This window comes from Heterodontus francisci, chromosome 6 (assembly GCF_036365525.1).
Source record: "Heterodontus francisci isolate sHetFra1 chromosome 6, sHetFra1.hap1, whole genome shotgun sequence".
Lineage (NCBI taxonomy): Eukaryota > Metazoa > Chordata > Chondrichthyes > Heterodontiformes > Heterodontidae > Heterodontus > Heterodontus francisci.
In genome coordinates this window covers 145,841,418-145,858,087 of record NC_090376.1, presented here as the reverse complement: position 1 = coordinate 145,858,087, position 16,670 = coordinate 145,841,418, and the positions used below count along the sequence as shown (strand labels likewise).

The 16,670-nt window shown below is 45.5% G+C and overlaps 1 pseudogene; it reads right to left on the bottom strand.

Moving 5' to 3' along the window:
* Nucleotides 1-2,924: 2,924 nt before the first annotated feature.
* Nucleotides 2,925-6,295, bottom strand: LOC137371605 (putative nuclease HARBI1; annotated as a pseudogene).
* Nucleotides 6,296-16,670: the final 10,375 nt, after the last annotated feature.

Sequence of the window (16,670 nt, the reverse complement as noted above, 5' to 3'; positions counted from 1 at the left end):
TGGGCAAGTCTGAGATGCACGGTGATCCAGAAAGGTTGAAGTTGGGCACTGCACTGGCATAGCAGTGAAATGCAATAACAAACCCGATGGGTGAGTGCGTGCGATGCCATCTAATATGGTCTAAACTAAGTATTTTTATTTAAATCGGAAAAGAGGGCACATAATGCCTGAGAGAGGTCCTGGACCGGTGGTTCTGTTGCCAATCAGGCATACCTTACCAGAATGGAGGAGGATGCTTTGGTGCTAGCAGGGGAGGATGGAGGATGCGCCGTTACAGATGGAAAGGCCAGTGGACCTGGCTGTCAGAGTGAGTGACCCAGTATGTGGTGTAAGAGTATGTGGGGTGGGGGGGCAGGGGGTGGGGAATGGGGGTGTGGTGATTGCCTAATGCACTGAAGTGTGCCCTCAAAAGTTGAATCACACAGATGTAACCAAAATGTAGTAAATAACATGTACTTAAGTCTGGAGTGCTGATCAAACTGATCAATATGATTTTCCCTAAAGGTTAAACATAGCAGCGGCGAAGAAGCCTCTCAGTGGCTCAACCAACCTTTTTTCTTATTCATTCATGGGATGTGGGCATCACTGGCCACGCCAGCATTTATTGCCCATCCCTAATTGCCCTTGAAAAGGTGGTGGTGAGCTGCCTTCTTGAACTGCTGCAGTCCATTTGGGGTAGGTACACCAACAGTGCTGTTAGGAAGGGAGTTCCAGGATTTTGACCCAGTGACAGGGAAGGAACGGCGATATAGTTCCAAATCAGGATGGTGTGTGACTTGGAGGAAAACTTGCAGGTGGTGGTGTTCCCAAGTATTTGCTGCCCTTGTCCTTCTTGTTGGTAGAGGTTGCGGGTTTGGAAGGTGCTGTCTAAGAAGCCTTGGTGCATTGCTGCAGTGCATCTTGTAGATCGTGCACACTGCTGCCACTGTGCGTTGGTGGTGGAGGGAGTGAATGCTTGTGGATGGGTGCCAATCAAGCGGGTTGCTTTGTCCTGGATGGTGTCGAGCTTCTTGAGTGTTATTGGAGCTGCACTCATCCAGGCAAGTGGAGAGTATTCCATCACACTCCTGACTTGTGCCTTGTAGATGGTGGACAGGCTTTGGGGGTGAGTTACTCACCTCAGGATTCCTAGCCTCTGACCAGCTCTTGTAGCCATGGTATTTATATGGCTACTCCAGTTCAGTTTCTGGTCAATGGTAGCTCCTAGGATGTTGATAGTGGGGGATTCAGCAATGGTAATGTCATTGAATGTCAAGGGGAGATGGTTAGATTCTCTCTTGCCTGGTCATTGCCTGGCACCTGTGTGGTGCGAATGTTACTTGCCACTTCTCAGTCCAAGCCTGGATATTGTCCAGGTCTTGTTGCATTTCTACACGGACTGCTTCAGTATTTGAGGAGTCACGAATGGTGATGAGCATTGTGCAATCGTCAGCGAACATCCCCACTTCTGACCTTATGATTGAAGGAAGGTCATTGATGCAGCAGCTGAAGATGGTTGTGCCTCGGACACTACCCTGAGGAACTCCTGCAGTGATGTCCTGGAGCTCAGATGATTGAGCTCCAACAACCACAACCATCTTCCTTTACGCTAGGTATGATTCCAGCCAGCGGAAGGTTTCCCCCCTGATTCCCATTGACCTCAGTTTTGCTCGGGCTCCTTGATGCCATACTCAGTCAAATGCTGCCTTGATGTCAAGGGCAGTCACTTTCACCTCACCTCTTGAGTTCAGCTCTTTTGTCCATGTTTGAACCAAGGCTGTAATGAGGTCAGGAGCTGAGTGGCCCTGGCGGAACCCAAACTTAGCGTCACTTAGCAGGTTATTGCTAAGCAAGTGCCGCTTGATGGCACTGTTGATGACACCTTCCAGCTGATGATTGAGAGTAGGCTGATGGGGTGGTAATTGGGGTTGGACTTGTCCTGCTTTTTGTGTACAGGACATACCTGGGCAATTTTCCACATTGCAGGGTAGATGCCAGTATTGTAGCTGTACTGGAACAGCTTGGCTAGGAGTGCGGCAAGTTCTGGAGCACAGGTCTTCAGTACTATTGCCGGAATATTGTCAGGACGCATAGCTTTTGCAGTATCCAGTGCCTTCAGTCATTTCTTGATATCACGCGGAATGAATTGAATTGGCTGAAGTCTGGCATCTGTAATGTTGGGGACCTCAGGAGGGGGCCGAGATGGATCATCAACTCGGTACTTCTGGCTGAAGATTGTTGCAAATGCCGGAATAGGATGAGGAGGGCGCCTCAGAGGGTGCACCGTCACATCCTTGCACCTCACCAAGCGCCAGCACAGAAACTTCCACCTCAGTTGGGATTAGTGTGTCCGCGGAGCCATGTTCACATTCAGGTGTGAGCACAACACAGTTGCCGGGCCAGCCACGAGAGGCAGAACCGGCCGATACCTCACAAACTCCGAGGAGTGTGGGAGTCCAGGCCAGTGCAGAGCCACAAGCTGATGACTTGCCTCTGATAACAGCCGTTCGGCAGGAGATGTTGCAGGAGCAGCATGTGGTGCATGGAGATCTAGCGGAGTTGCCTGAGATGCTGTTAAGTATGACTCATACTCTGGAAACGTCCATCCAGTGTTTGAGTGCTGCAAACTCTCAGGCATTTGTACATCTGGCTTCCTCCATTGAAAGATTAGCGGCTGCAGTGGAGGGGCCAGTACTGGATGCAATTCATGACCTCAGAGCGAGTGTGACCTCCCTGGACCAGGGCACCAGAGAGCAGACTCAGATGCGCAGGCGACAGGTCGAGGCTGCTCATCCCTCTGAGACCACCATTGAGGACCAGCCGAGCCTCAGGAGGGCACAGGGGCAGCAGATCGCATATGGGAGCTCCTCTCAGGGTGCCCCGATGCATCCTACAGCTCCTTACTCCCTCTGCCAGTGACATGTAAACCGCTAACTCCCAGTGTGCTAGAGGGTGCTCATGATATTTCTCATGAGAACCCTGATATTCCGCTGTCTGCACGGCCGCGAGCAGGTGGAGGAAGTCCACAAAGTCACTAAGAGTAGGGCGGCAGCCTGATCAGCCACCTGCCTCTGGTGAGTCTGGTGTCGAGGGATCACCCACACGCATGAGCACTCGCAAATGTATAAAGAAATCACAGTAACATCACTCCTGGTTCACTGGGTTACTTTTCACTAATTTATTTGATTTATCAAGGAAAAAAATGTAATAAAATTTGTGAAATGAAAATTTAACATGTCATTCCTGAAGTTACATACAACATCGTAGCTCAACACAAGTAGTTTTATATGCAAGGTCACACACTTGGGTTGGGTTGATCATGATGTGAAGATGTGCATCGTCAGATCATCTCCCCCCTGAAAGTGAGTGTATTTGCCCTCTCCGAACTTCACAATGACTCCTCTCATACCACAATGTCAATTATTTGTATGTTAAGATCCTCTCAAGAGAAACGCCTGCCTAATAGAGACTCCCTGGTCTCTCTCGCACTTAACTCCAAATTATATACAGCTTCCTCTCCCCGATCATCATGCGACTGTTGCTCATCTTCCTCATCAGAAACTCCATCCTCGTTTGATGATGCCTTGCACTGACCTTGATCATCCTCCAGGGCCTTTCCCTTCTCCATCACCAGGTTATGCCAGGCACAGCAGACGACAATAATTCTGGAAACCCGTGATGGCGTGTACTGCAGGGCTCCACCTGAGCGGTCGAGATGCCTAAATCTCATTTTGAGTAGCCAATAGTTTGTTCAATTGTCACGTTGGTGTCCGCGTGGCTCTCATTGTAACGTTCCTCAGCATGACCCTTTGGGATCCTCACCGGTGCCATCAGCCATGTCTTCAGAGGATAACCCCTGTCGCCAAGTATCCAACCCTCCAGTCTGTCAGGAGGACTGAAAAGTGCGGGCACCTGGGAGTTTCGGAGAATGAATGCATCATGACAATTCCCAGGGTAACGGGCACACACCTGCATGATTCTTTTTCGATGAGCACAGACGAGCTGGACATTCAGTGAATGGAAGCCTTTAGAGTCATAGTCATAGAGAGATACAGCACTGAAATAGGCCCTTCGACCCACTGAGTCTGTGCCAACCAACAACCACCCATTTATACTAATCCTACATTAATCCCATATACCCTACATCCCCACAATTCTCCTACCACCTACCTACACTAGGGGCAATTTACAATGGCCAATTTACCTATCAAGCTGCAAGTCTTGGGCTGATGGAGGAAACCGGAGCACCCGGCGGAAACCCACACGGTCACAGGGAGAACTTGCAAACTCTGCACAGGCAGTACCCACAACCGAACCCAGGTTTCTGGAGCTTTGAGACTGCGGTGCTAACTACTGCGCCACTATGCCCTCCCTTGCGGTTAATGAATGCCCCCGACTGACCTGCTGGTGCTCTAATGGCCACATGAGTACAGTCTATAATGCCCTGTATCATTGGGAACCCAGCTATTGTGCTGAAGCCTCCGGCTCTCTCAGCCTGACTGGTATTATCCATCTTTCATGTGATGAAATTGTTAGCACGTCGGAACAATGCATCAGTCACAACCGTTATGCAGTGATGCACTGCTGCTTGGGAGACTCCGCACAAATCTGCTGTTGAAGCCTGGAATGAGACACACGCAGAGAAGTTAAGAGCTGTTGTAACCTTCAGAGTGACCGGCATTGGATGGCCACTGAGGCAGTTTGAGGCAACATCCACTGCCAGCATCTCACAAACAGATGTGACAGCCTCCTGTGACAGCTGCAGTCTTCTTTTGCACTGACGTTCTGACAGCTGCAGATAGCTCAGAGGCGAGTGGTATACCCTGCCTGCTGGGTAGGCACATCTCCTGACCTGTGTTCGCACCCGGCTCACTTTGCCACCTGCTCTCCCTCCCACATAACGAGGATGCACTGGGCCAGCTGGTTGCACGTTCCCCTGCCTATTTGTCCTTCTGTCCTTCCTTGGGGCATAGTCCTCTCATCTGATGATCCACCTCCAGAGTGCACAACTCCCATTGTTGTACTGCAGACCAGATGCAATGATCATAGGTATTAGCTTCCAGCTGTTGGGACAGGCACATACAACTCTCTTCCTTTCACCCAATTATTCAGAGCAGCTGGGGCCCGAGCAGCACAAGCTGCAAATAACATCAATTGTTCGGACACACAAATACCATCAGAATAAATAAACAGCAAAAAACAGTACATCCAACTCCCTCATTGATTCACTGCCTGCCGCCCTTTTAAACTTGCCAGGTTCCCAAGATGCCCCATGACCTGATTTACAGCTGTAAAATCAGACAGCCCATGTAATTTGCTGGCAATTGCTTTCTCAATTACCCTAATGAGCTCTCAATTGCTTTTAGTTGGGCAGTGAGTGGAGACTCGATCTCACCCGACTTCCTCGGTTTGTGAAATGGCGTCTGTGTGTCATGACACCGGGTACCCAACCCGACATCATCACACGCCATTTTACCTCCCGGATGCCTTTGACGGGACCTGATTCCCGAAGATAAATTTCTGGCCAAAGAAGGTGTGAAGTAGACACATCATAACAGAATGATACTCATCCGGACATTAATAGATAGTCATGGATTCAACATACTGGTCCATTGTGTTGTCACACTAGGGGAGAAGGTCATGTGTCAACTAACAGAAACTCTAATTTGATGGATTTTGACCTGAAAATATAATCCTCGGGAGAGAGAGGGAGAGATCACAGCAGCATCACAGAAAAGCAGTCCAGCCAGGGGTTGTGGAAAGATCCAGCCTAAACAAGAGGAAGCCCTGTTGCTAGTTCTACTCTTCAACTTGCTGCAGCAGAAAACTGAAAGTGACTGCCACCTCCAGTCTGAAATTTTAACCACCAAAAATCTACAACACCTCAACAAGTTCAAGACAACAAACACACAGGCCTGCAACTTTAAAAGAGACTGTCTTACTTAGAAGATTCAACACCATAAACCATGAACACCTACCACACTTTGAACTCTTACCCTTTACCATCTATCTATCTTCCCTGCAGAGTGCATGTGAGAGTGAATGCATGCGTAAGTGGTGTTGCAAACAATTTAGGGAATGAATATTGTTTAATAAATAGTAAATCTTCTGTTTTAAACCTACAAGAAAACCTGCCACTGTCTGTTTGTTTGGCAAGTAAAACAGTCAGGGGCTAACTCATCATTTTAAACAAAACACCATTGCGATCAGTTGGGAGGTGAACAGTGGGAACCACCTTACCACCTGACTGTAACACTTTGAAAGCTATGATTGAACTTTCTTCCTGCATCCTTTCAGGCAGTGCAATCCAGATCATAACCGTTCACTGCATAAATTTTTTTTCCCTTATATCATGGTTCTTTTGCAATTCACCACAATTCAGTGTTCTCTAGCTCGCCACCATCCTGTCAATGGGAACAATTTCTCTCTATCTACTTAGTCTAGGCCTCTCATGATTTTGTACATCTCTATCAAACCTCCTCTCAAAGTTCTCTTCCCAAAGGAGAACATCCCCAGCTTTTCCAATCTATCCATGTAACTACAGTCCCTCATCCCTGGAACCATTCTTGTAAATCCTTTCTGCATCCTCTCTAAAGCCTTCACATCCTTCTGAAAATGTGATGCCTAGAATTGAACGCAATACTCCAGTTGAGGCCAAATCAATATTTTATAAAGGTACATTATAACTTCCTTGCTTTTGTACTCTATACCTAGCGGGAGAAAGGAGAACCCAGAGACTGGCAGCTGAGGCCATAAAAGAACGGGAGAGAGGAGGATCCAGAGACCGGCAGCCAGACAATAACAGGAGCGAGGAGGACCCAGAGACTGACGGTGGTCATTAAAGAGCTATCCAGTCCATGCCACCAGACTGCAATCCGAAACAAAAATCAGTGTGATGTCACCGGAAACCAGATAGTTCATTGGTTGGTGAGACTTTTTCTCATTTAACTTTCAAAAAACTCAGGTAATTGCAGTAATTAGGTTCAATTAATTAATAGATTGGCTGGTGAGTATTTAAAACACAATAAAGATGGCAGGGCAGGTGATATGTTGCAACTCAAGTATGTGTGAGCTCCTGGATGCCATGTGATCCAGTGTCTGCATCAGGAGAAGCTTCAGCTTAGAGTCAGTGAGCTGGGTGCATCAGCGAGGGAGAAAGTTACCTGGACACTTGGTTCCAGAAGGCAGTCACACCCCTTAGGATAAGGTCTTCTGATTTGGTCAATGGCCAGGAGTTGAAGGTCAAAGATACTGAAGTTTGGGGAAGTAAGTTCAGAATTTCATAAAGTGTACTTTTGGGGTGGTAGGTCAATTTATGTGTTTAGGACTCAGTGAGGGGGGGAGAGGTGCAGTAGGAAAGGGAATTCAACGTTAAATTAAAAGTTTATTAATTTTTTAAAGCTCACCGGCACCTTCAAATATTTAAATATATCCTCAAGGGCTTGGAGCCTTTTAAAAATGGCACCGGCGCCTGTGCGGTGGCGCCAGACGCTATTGTCGGGGACACAGCGGCCGCTCCCTCTACGTCATCGGGGGCGGTCGCTCCACTCCATCCATTTAAATCAGCCTCCGTGCGTAATATCACGGGGGCTATGCGGAGGCACTTCCATGTTGAAAGGCTGCCACCTTTGCATTGTAGCGTGCTGATAAAATTCAGCCCCTTGATTCTGTAAGATGTATAAGGTCTCAGTTGTCTTCCTTCATGCTGAAGAGTTGCATGGAGTTTGCCTTTTACTCGCAGTTGCGTCCCACCTGTTGGTTTCAGGTAATGTCTCTTCACCCAAGGCTCTTGGTCAGACAATACCATGACACTAGCCCCTGTGTCAGGCTTAAAATTCATGAGATGTCCATTCCCGTAGATGTCTGCTGTCCAGAAATCTTGGTCTCGGTTACTGATTTCTCCTGGTTCTTTCCCTTGTAGATATTGTTGTACTTGATTCACTGCTCTTTGTGTGAAGATCTTCTGCTTTGTACCTTTAAGCAAAGAAATTTTGCTGTGACACATCTTCCCATAGTGTCCCGTTTTTCCATAATTAAAACACTCAGCTTTACTTGCTGGGCATTGCTCTCATCTGTGAGTCTTCTTGGCTCTACAACATTGGCAAGGTTTTCTTATGTCATGCGCCTTCTCACCTGTATGTTTTTTCTGTTCCTCAAAGTGTTTCTCTGGCTTTGGCTTAACCAGCTGTACGGGCGTTGGACTCCTTCTCATCCACAGCTTGCCTTCCGCTCGTAGGATGTCCCTATTCTTTTGCGACCTTCAGCCTGTCTTACAATTTGAATGGCCTTTTCCAGTGTAAGGCCTTCCTTGGGTTGCAACAGGTCTGACGAGGATTCATCTGCTATGCCAACGGCTATCCTGTCTCTGATTAGTTCTGCCTTTAATTTACCCTGTTCGCAACCTTCTGCCAATCTATAAAGGTTCTTAATATAGGAGTCTACTGATTCGTCAATCATCTGCACCTGCTTATTAAATTTCTCCAAGATTTTATTGGTACAGAGATTCAAATATATATCAAAGACTTGGAGTATCTCTTCGAATTCATCAGTAGCCTCGTTAATCCCTTGTTGGACAATTACATCATCTGCAATCGCACCTACTGAATATAGAAGGGTGTTCACGTGTTCCACTTCAGATTTTGTATAGAGTTGTGAAGCAATTCTAAACCTTAGGAACCTTAGCCAGTTTTGAATCTGATTGGGTCCTTCTTGATTCTGGAAACTCTCAGGCATTCCCAATTTTGGATCCATATTGCTTTATTTAATAGGCTTTTTAAGGTATTCCCTTTCATTTAGAAATTCCGCTTGTTTGTCTTTTTTTAGGCTTGTTTGCCTAACTAGAGGTGTCCCAGTTGTTTTTGAGAGTTCCCTGTTGTTTTGATAGGTTTTTTAAAAGTATATTCTCCTTTGTTTGAGAAATTCACTTTGTTTATTTTCAGGCTTGCTTTCCTTAATGGAGGTGTCCCTGCTGCTTTTTTGCGGGGGAGGGAGGGTTCCTGCACTTGTCAGGAGTTCCCACAATTTTTGGGGGTTTTCCGCTCTTCGCCCTTGTGTTCAGCCCAAATGAAGGATTGGGTTTTTCCCTTTTTCTTATTTTCTGAAAAGGGCTTTTAAACCGATCCAAGACCGTTAGTACTGTGACTCACCCGATTGCTGTATTTCTGTGCTCTGACTCACAACAGGTGCAGAGCTCATCAAAGCCTCTTCTGCAGGTAAGTAGTTTTCTCACTGTAGTGAGCCAGTATTTATCTTTAAATTTCTCTGTTGTTCACCTGATGTTCCTTCCAAAGGTAAGATCTCCAAATTCCCCTGGTCGCTTTCACTGCTATTTAACCATTGTTTTGCCACTTCCACCAAAGTTGGTTTAGTTGTATTAGTATTAGTAGAGTTTCAGAGCATTCTAGAGAAAGCCATAGACTCCGGTAAAGGTTAACTGACAACTCTTTATTATTTGCATTTACTATATACACTTTCAGCAAGCCACCTCAGCTAGCATCCTTCATGCTGTTATATCTTCTTCTTCTCAAGCCTATCTCGTGTGAGTGTTACATCATCGCTCATACAGTGGGAGGGGTCTCTCTCACTGCCTTCAACCCTATACAACCTTATACGATAATAACCATTACAAGATAAATTATTTTTTGTCTGAAATATAGAATTACAATAGATTACAAAATGATAGTAAATTCACCAAAGAAGCATAAAGAAAAAATTAAAATTTTGAGCGGTGGGGGGCATGTCCCCAAACCTTACTTTGGCAATGTTTGCCTCCCCATTCAGAAATTTCTAAACATGAAACAGCAAAATAGCATTTTAGTTTGTCCTGTCAATGCAAGTGATGAAATATTGTGTGTGCAATTTGCAGGTTATCAGCTTCGTTGAAATTGTTCGTCAGCTGTTGCTAGGTTTTCTGGCTGTTATCAAAGGTACAACCACTCAATCTATAATGACTCTCCTCAATTAAGGTAGGATATTTGGAGAAGAGGGGCTTACCACTGCCAATTGTTCATAATGATGAAAATAAAACCAAGGCTTGCGTTAGGATTGGTCTCTTTTGCCCTGGACTAAAAACATCATAGAACTCAGAAATACATTTTAAAAAATATTTATGGTACAGTAAATATATGCTGTCTGTGGGAGAGAAGTGGCTCTCTTTCTAATGGGGAAATCAGTTTGCATTAGCATTTTAACAACCTAATCAATTCTATGTCCTTTTGAACTTCTTGAATTGATATCATTACAGCTTGAGTTTCCAGTGCTCCACTATTTATGGCCCCCATTGCCAGGTCTTGCTTTTCCCATTTTGCCAGCAATACATTTAACTACATGTACAGACAATGTAATGATATCCTCTATTAAGAGAATTTATGCACTTAATTGTATCGATGTAATAAAAACGTAAGACTTCCATATTTGAAGTTCCCTGTTCTTCTTTAAATCTGTGGCTCAGGCTGTTTGTCAGGTTTAGCCAATAAGTAGCTCAACTGCGTAGGCCAAGAGAGGCTCAGGTTTGAACCATAGTCTATGCTCAGTTAGTTAATCTTAACTGGGTTGGCAGACCACAGAAACACAAGAAATAGGAGCAGGAGTAGAGCAGATGGCCCATTGAGTCTGCTCTACCATTCAATACGATCATGGCTGATCTTAGGCTTCAACTCCACTTTCCCGTCCACTCACCATATCCCTTGAATTCCCTGAGAAACCAAACATCTGTCTATCCCAGTCTTAATTGTATTCAATGATGGAGCATCCACAACCCTCTGGGCTGGAGAATTCCAAAGATTTACAACCCTTTGAGCGAAGTAATTTCTCCTCATCTAAATGATCGGCCCTTTATCCTGAGACTGTGCCCCCGTGTTTTAGATTTCCCGACCAGCGGAAACAATCTGTCAGTGTCTACCCTATCCAGCTCCTTCAGAATCTCGTATGTTTCAATGAGATTGCCTCCCATTCTTCTAAACTCTGGAGACTACAGGCCCAACTTACTCAAATTCTCATCATAGGATAACCCCTCATTCTGGGGATCAATCTGGTGAAACTTTGTTATACCGTCTCCAATGCAAGTATATCCTTTCTTAAAGATGGAGACCAAAACTGCATACAGTACTCTGGATATGGTCTCACCAAAACCCTGTACAATTGTAGCAAGTAGTGATATTTTAATTGACCTCAGCACTCCATTAGCGAATGTGTCTGCTCTTGTTTGTAATCAAGCATTCTGTGCAGAAACCATGGACTGGATTTTGTTCTCAGCCTGACGTTGGGTTTCGCGGCAGGGGAGCCAGAGAATTGGAGCAACAGTGGCCGCCACAGAGTCCGACGCGGGGATTGTTGGTTCCGATCTTCCAGGTGATGGCAAGGCTTCATGGCGATGCCTCCGCCGCTCTGCGACAGGACTCTACTTTAAATATTTAAAATGCCTCTCTGCATAAATTTAAATTTAATTCCCCGTGATCTTACTTTCACTTCCCAATCATGAACACGTCATGCGGCACTTCACGTGCCTTCACTTTTCTGTCCAGGAGAAGCCGGCGCCACCGAGGTGGGGAAGGTATGACCTCTGCATGATTTGTATGGGGAATGGGGTCAGCTCTGCATGATTTGTATGGGGAAATGGGGGGAAGGTGTCAACTCTGCATGATTTGTATGGGGAATGGGGTCAACTCTGCATGATTTGTATGGGAAATGGGGTCAACTCTGCATGATTTGTATGGGGAATGGGGTCAACTCTGCATGATTTGTATGGGGAATGGGGTCAGTTCTGCATGATTTGGATGGGGAATGGGGTCAGCTCTGCATGATTTGTATGGGGAAATGGGGGGAAGGTGTCAAATCTGCGTGATTTGTATGGGGAATGGGGTCAACTCTGCATGATTTGTATGGGGAATGGAGTCAACTCTGCATGATTTGTATGGGGAATGGGGTCAACTCTGCATGATTTGTATGGGGAATGGAGTCAACTCTGCATGATTTGTATGGGGAATGGGGTCACTTCTGCATGATTTGTATGGGGAATGGGGTCAACTCTGCATGATTTGTATGGGGAATGGGGTCAGTTCTGCATGATTTGGATGGGGAATGGGGTCAGCTCTGCATGATTTGTATGGGGAAATGGGGGAAAGGTGTCAAATCTGCGTGATTTGTATGGGGAATGGGGTCAACTCTGCATGATTTGTATGGGGAATGGAGTCAACTCTGCATGATTTGTATGGGGAAATGGGGGGAAGGTGTAAACTCTGCATGATTTGTATGGGGAATGGGGTCAACTCTGCATGATTTGTATGGGGAATGGGGTCAACTCTGCATGATTTGTATGGGGAATGGAGTCAACTCTGCATGATTTGTATGGGGAAATGGGGGGAAGGTGTAAACTCTGCATGATTTGTATGGGGAATGGGGTCAACTCTGCATGATTTGTATGGGGAATGAGGTCAACTCTGCATGATTTGTATGGGGAATGGAGTCAACTCTGCATGATTTGTATGGAGAATGGGGTCAACTCTGCATGATTTGTATGGGGAATGGAGTCAACTCTGCATGATTTGTATGGGGAATGGAGTCAACTCTACATGATTTGTATGGAGAATGGGGTCAACTCTGCATGATTTGTATGGGGAATGGAGTCAACTCTGCATGATTTGTATGGAGAATGGGGTCAACTCTGCATGATTTGTATGGGGAATGGGGGGAAGGTGTAAACTCTGCATGATTTGTATGGGGAATGGGGTCAACTCTGCATGATTTGTATGGAGAATGGGGTCAACTCTGCATGATTTGTATGGGGAATGGGGTCAACTCTGCATGATTTGTATGGGGAATGGAGTCAACTCTGCATGATTTGTATGGGGAATGGAGTCAACTCTGCATGATTTGTATGGAGAATGGGCTCAACTCTGCATGATTTGTATGGAGAATGGGGTCAACTCTGCATGATTTGTACGGGGAATGGGGTCAACTCTGCATGATTTGTACGGGGAATGAGGTCAACTCTGCATGATTTGTACGGGGAATGGGGTCAGCTCTGCATGATTCGTTTGGGGAATGGGGTCAACTCTGCATGATTTGTATGGGGAAATGGGGGGAAGGTGTCAACTCTGCATGATTTAGTGTTTGGTGGGGGGAAGAGGTCAACTCTGCAATATGTTGAACTGTTTGCATGGCTGGCAGCCTTTTAAAAATGGCACCAGCACCTGCTCCTGCATCAGGTGACGCCATGAATGGCGTCGCCAATGCCGCCCCGCCACGTGATTGGGGGGGGTGGGGTGGCACCCATCAATATGTTAAGTGGCTACCCACCGTGTAATCGTGGTGCTGCAGGTCCCGTGCTGGGTGACCACAATTTTCTGCAACTGCCTCCTCTTCCAGTGGCAAAACAAAATCCAGCCCTACGTGTATGTGGATGTCAGCTGAAGAAAGATTTAGCTCAGTCTCATGGTCGAATAGTCTTGTAAAAGCTTTGCAGCCCTTACTGTCTGTCATAGCTCAGAGGTGAACAATGGCTACTTGGGCAAGGTGTTAGAGGGCTGCCAGTGCTTCCAACCTACCCCAGCAGGAAATTGATGTCTTCAGAAAAGGAAAGGAGGGAAATTCCAGGGAAAATTGATGAGAAAAAAACTTAAATGAATTACTCATGTTTGTAAAAATAATCCAACTATTGCTGTAGGCTTGTACAATACAAAGAACAATCCATTTAAAAGAAAATACAAAACTATACAATTAACCTTTTCCTCCCTAGTCTAATAATCCATAAATTATTTTTTAAATGCCATGTTTTGGAGATATGAGAAACATAAATATGAATATTCAGAACAAGAGCTGAGACCTGCATAAAGCTCTGTAAGTCATTGTGACTGAATGCAGTAAGTTAGCTAGAGAGCAGAGGAATTGTCAACTGAGTAAGAGTTACTTGGGACTAGTTTAATGCTTTTTAATTATTTAGCTCTGTGGCTTGCTACAATCTTGGTGGTAATTGCCTCTCTCTGGTGCTTCATCCTCCAAAAATACTGGATTTCTGAACAAAGGAAAACAGAGAACCCTGGAATAACTCAGCAATGCCCAGCGCACTGATAAAGGGTCATGGAAACATTAACCTATTTTGTTCCACAAATGCTGCCGAGTGTTTCCAGCACTTACTGTTTTAGTTTGGTTACTAGCATCTTCAGCATTTTGCTTTTCAGGTGATCAAATGAGTTGGTTTCTCCCTTGTCTACTCCTAATTTGCAGTATTCAATTTTATTTTATACTTAAGTAAGGTTCTTCCTTTTTTCCTTCCTTCTATCATACAAGATGTACTTGTTTCAGAAATGTAAAAAAATGGCATATTAATATTTTGATTAAGATCTCAAGTAGGAATTTTTGGGTGCAAATAAATACTGCTCATCGCCTCAGGTTTTTTTGCATTCTATATTTGAAAACCTCTTCAATATCAACAGAATTTGCATCTTGTGGTGTGCCCTATTTGTTAGAGCTTTTCCTCACCCTTCTGCTTGAAAAATGTTTGTGCCACAAATTCCTGGAAATGCGAGATGATAATTGCACAGTGAGAGTAAATAGCATCTGGGACCTTGGTGAATTACAAAATTAATAGTCTATCTCCTTAACCAATTAAACGTAAGGATAGAGAAAGAAACGGAATGGCAGAGAAGGAAATAGGCTGAATTAGAGTCAAATTAAAACGGAAATTAAAATAGAGGGAAAGAAAAATTGGATTAAGAGAAAGAAACACGCAGAAAGGAAAAGTAAGAAACAAATTTAAATTTCACAATGTTTTAACTTTAATAACCTCTAGGGACATTTCACTATTAGTCAGAATGTGAGCCCATAGTTTCAATTGTTTCCTTTCTGGGCCAAACAGGTTAAGCGGCATTTCAGGTAGATCCATTTTGTGATTAAAAGAGTGCTTACATTGTGAAATACCAGCTCAAACTTGCTGTGACAAGTTTATTTTATTTTAACAGTGCTAATGCAGCAGTTTCTTGAAACGCATGAGGTGGCTGATGGTGAGCTCCTGTCTCTGCAGGGTTAACAGTGGTGCAGTACAAATGATCCAACAACTCATGATATATCTCTTCCTCACCACACATTGCTGGATTATTTATATTAATAACAGTGTACTCATTAAACTCACTGTTAGTTTCCCAGCAAATTCTGCACCAAGATGTGTTAAGGCCCCTCAGCGTTCCTTTGCATTGACATTTGCTTCAAAAACATATTGGCCAGGATTTTCCCACGGGTTTCTGGATCTCGACAACGAGATTAAATGGAGGTCCCAAGCCCGCACTTGCTGGGAACAGTCAGGGGGAGCTATTTTCCCAGAGGTGGCCTCTTAATTGGCTGCCTCCAAGCTCGCCACCCTTAGGGCTCCCAAACCTCTCAGCCCAATCGCAGGGCTGCCAACTCTAGAGCATCAGCAGCTCCACTGAGAGAGGTGGCTGTTGCTGAGGCAGGTAGGAAAATGCAAGGGTCTCTCAAAATGGAGGTGACATCCGAAGGGTGGAAATAATTAGACTTTTTAGAGGGACCAAGCAGAGAGGCCCCCAGACTGCCCCAGAAAGGCTGGCTGCCTCCATTAAGCTGGCGGCCTCTGCACGTGGCGGGGTTGGTGGGGTGGGGGAGCGCTGCACCTCTGGCAAAATGCTGGCGAGCGTTCTAAATGGTCCATTGGTGCCTTAAGTATGAAGATTAGCTGCCCACAGACTTGTAGTTGGAAACTGATTCACATTCTTGCCCACCCCAGGGAATCTTCCCCAACGGCGTCAATGTGTCAGGAAGCTATCCCAACGCAGCTCCCCCTTATTTTCCTAGCCTCCGCACCACCATTCCTACCACACCAGGGCTAGGAATCTGTAGGCCAGGTAAGTACCAAGAGCCACCTAGCAGAAACCTCTGCCACTCGTCCTGCAGGAACTGGACGAGTGGCTCCCTACTTTATAAATTCCTGGCAGGCGGCAAAGCTACTACAGGACCATTCTGGGGGCCTGTTACAAAGATGGGAAAGTAGGGTGGGAAATGCAGTGTAGGCCCCAAATGGAAAAGGCCCCATTAGTCTTTAAGTTGCAGCCCATCAAAGGCAGATTTTGTCTTCAGGGAGCCAGGCCAAAAGCTCCAGTTGGACCCCACTTTCCCTGGTCAGGATTATCTCTTTTTGTCCACCATACCAACCCCCCAGTGGATCACAGACTAGGGCAAGGAGTCCACTTGGCCCAACTACACCCCATGTGCTTGAAAGGACCATGTTTGGGGTGATTGGAGGGTTTGTCCCCATAAAGACCCCATAAGAATTAGCAATGGAGATAAAAACTTTGAATTTACAAGGCAAAAGATTAAACATCACGGATCAGATGGTAATCTGGCAGAATGGATCACCACCCTTTACAGAACTCATTGAAATCAATTAAAAGAAACACCGGTTCAGCTTCTCAAACAAGTGGGTGATTCACTCCAGCAAATTACTGTCCAGATGGTAAGGAAGACAATCTAACCTCCATGTTCCCAACAGGGTCTTCCGTCAGAGGTTTTATGAAAACTGATTAGAAATGGAATACGCATTCACTTTCCTTCCATTCCTTAACAACTCCATTAGGCAAAAGCGTAATGGAGCCAAATGGACTGAATCACCCTTCTGTCCTCTGAATTGCCCTGTTCCACCCTGAATCACCCTTTCCACATGGCACATACCATATTTGCAGACC